The sequence below is a fragment of the Azolla caroliniana genome, unplaced genomic scaffold (assembly GCF_043228905.1).
Source record: "Azolla caroliniana isolate FFs.n. ecotype wild unplaced genomic scaffold, voAzoCaro1.0.p SCAF_8, whole genome shotgun sequence".
NCBI classification, from domain to species: domain Eukaryota; kingdom Viridiplantae; phylum Streptophyta; class Polypodiopsida; order Salviniales; family Salviniaceae; genus Azolla; species Azolla caroliniana.
This window is the reverse complement of record NW_028230443.1, coordinates 17,453,766-17,456,970: the sequence shown is the minus strand read 5'-3', so window position 1 is coordinate 17,456,970 and position 3,205 is coordinate 17,453,766. Positions and strand designations below refer to the sequence as shown.

Sequence of the window (3,205 nt, the reverse complement as noted above, 5' to 3'; positions counted from 1 at the left end):
TGATTCTCAACAGTAGCATATTCTATAATGATTCCACCTAATTATGTGATAACAATGGTCACATGATGTAGAGAGTTGCAAGGTGGCAGTCATTAATGGTCTATCGTTTGCATACATAATTCTATAGAAAGCATGTCCTCTTACAATTTCGTTCTCAAGAAGCTCAACAACCAACCATTCTATTTACTTGTCTTCCTCATTGCTCGTGTATCTCCTTTTTTGTGCTTTTGTGATATTTTATTCACAACTCATCTCGCAGTTTGGATGTCATTTCACATCCCTACCATTTTGAACTTCTTCTAGCATCTTGATCCCTATTATGAACCTTATTGACAACTTGAACAATCCTTACCAAACCAATTACACTCAAATTTGTGACATAGGGATGGGCTCCATCCAACCTACTCAGTAGTCACTATGCCATGGGAGGAAGTGAGTGGGGAGGATCTTCTCACAATAAGGATTAGGCAACTTGAAATGAGGTCCATGACATAGAGATAACCATAGAGCAATCGAAGAAAGAAAGGGTCAAAGGCAAAGAATCGTTTGATAGTGACATTGCCTTCAATTGAGAAAATTTAACAACGAAGAGTTTATGTTGGTTTACTATAAGAGCTTCGACAACCAACACAACTCATACTAAAGTTTACAAACCGGTGGTTTGCTTCAGATATGGTGATTAGGAGTTCAAATGATAATGTCATTTACCACAACCTTGATGGAACAATATTGGTGGTGCCCACTGTGGGAGAAGAATCAAAATTTCCAATAACTAGTAGGAAGACAACCCAATTTCAATAGACATCCCGATAGTTGAACATATGCATTTAGGTAATTTGTAGAGGTCACTTATATGTTGAAAGATATTGCTTGAGTTTGTGACATTGAATGCAATTATAGGAGAGAGCCATGCATGTTAGATGTATTTACTATTGAATAGAACATTTAGGTTCTATCCTATCATGTGAAAAGTCAGAAGAACAAGTTACATGTTCCATACATAGTTTGATAGGATCCATAAAATGATGAGGGTGAGATTGTGTATTCTTTGTAGTGGAATGTAGGGGAATGCATTAGGAATCATAGAGAGGTTAGCAAGCCCGCAAACATGTACACACAGTTCTTTCATGGACACGTGAATATGTTGTATTGATAACGTCGACGAGGGGGTGTGTAGGTGAGGTGTGTATTAGGAAGGGGCGAGGTGAAAAACTTACATGGCAAACTCACAAACACTACATATGCCTAAAGCTTACGAATTCACAAGCGTTACATGTAAAGCTTCTTATACACCCCGAAAGGTTCGTTTTGAATGTTGTCAAGAGAACTACCCCAAAAAGTGGTAGAATATTTGAAAAAACATTAAGTTTGGTCCTCCGTTCATAAGAAGCATCTCAAGAGACGGAGACAGAGACACACACTTAGAAGTTCGGCACACATATCTCTCTCTCTCTCCCTCCTTAGCTTCCGGACGAAGGAAGCAAACAACTACGCACCCACCCACACACCCACCCCCATTGCTACAGAAACACAAGAGTATACGGCACTCAAGAAACACAAGAATATGTCTAAATACGTATATATATACATGTGTAGAATTAAGCCTGTATCCTCATCCATCATCTCTCTCTATCGTCCTTCCAACAGACCCTTCCAAGCCTCGCTCTCTATCTCTGCCATAGCTTAGAGCATATACAACACATTGCTCCTATTATCCGAGAAAGTGAGGATATGGCTTCCCTCCCCAATTCTGTATTGCTCGCTCTCAGGCTTCTATTTGTAGCTTTATGTGTCACAGTTCCAGGCCATCTTGCGGGCGCAGCAGACGAGGATCCGTTGCAAGATTTTTGTGTGGCCAATGATGATGATGATGGTTATACGGCCATCACCATCAACGGGCGCACATGCAAGCCTGCCTACAAAGTCACAGCCGAGGACTTCACGTCCACCGTGCTGCGATCATCGGCCGCAGCTCCTCGGCCCAACAATAGTGTGCAGGCGATCGTCACCCTCGCCTCTGTCGACAACTTCCCGGGGCTCAACACGCTAGGCCTGTCCATCGCTCGCATCGACTTCCCACCAAAGGGACTCAACCCGCCCCACGTCCACCCCCGTGCCACCGAAGTGCTGTTGCTAGCTCAGGGCACGCTCACGGTCGGCTTTATCTCCACCAACAACACCCTCTTCCAGGCCACACTGTATGCGGGCGATCTCTTCGTGTTCCCCCGTGGTCTTCCCCATTTCCAGATCAACCCCGACGAGAAGATTGAAGCGTTAGCCATCTCTGCCCTGAACAGCCAGAATCCAGGGGTGTCTCAGCTTGCGGCCGCCCTGTTTGCCGCCGAGCCACCACTGCCAGGCATCGTGCTTCAGAACACGTTCGGCATTGACCAGGCGGAGGTGGATGCCCTCACCTCCAGTGTGGAGGCTACGTTGCCTTGAGCTAAGGTGGTGCCTCAAATGTCATATAGCATGATGAGCATCATCATATACGTACCATCTATCCACTGAATAAATGATTACAAGTTACAACGCTCTTGATTGGGGATCGTCCACCATTGGTAATTGTGGTTTATGAATGAACATCCTGGTTGTACTTGCATTGAATAAGACAGCCACAGGCCTCCCTTGTTGCTGACGTACTACTGTAGTTTATGATTGACGTGCGCACATTCAATGAGCAATAGATATAAGTTATAACCACATTTTATTATTGTCTTCTAAAAGTCAAATATCACCGAATAGATTGCAGATTATGATTGTTAAACGTAGGGGATTGTGTGTAGGGAGTACACACTATGTGTGGAAAATAATAATAATAAGCAAAATAATAATAGTAATAATATTAGTAGTAGTAGTTGGTTTGTTTTGAAGACATAAAGGAAACTGTTAGAATTCTAACACTCCGACAAATTTCGATATCAAACTTAGACACAAACAGAAAAATGAAGAAGAGCACACTATTTACGTGGAAAACCCTGATTTTAGGGAAAAACCACGGAACAAAGATTTCCACTATAATAGAGGACAAAATACAACCATAGAATGAAAGCACCTGATCTAATCTGAATGTTCTCTGAAACTACAATTTCTGATGAGCATTCGAAACCCTAACACATAGATGTCTTTCCGTTCGAAGCCTCCTTAGCTTCTCTGATTTTAATCTCTCTTCTTTGCTGTTTCACCCATCTCTCTTCCTCTCACT

General features: G+C 42.7%; 1 pseudogene; it reads left to right on the top strand.

The window, feature by feature from the left end:
- Positions 1-1,657: 1,657 nt before the first annotated feature.
- On the top strand, positions 1,658-2,703 carry LOC147861155 (germin-like protein subfamily 2 member 4 pseudogene; annotated as a pseudogene).
- The last annotated feature ends 502 nt before the right edge of the window (positions 2,704-3,205 follow it).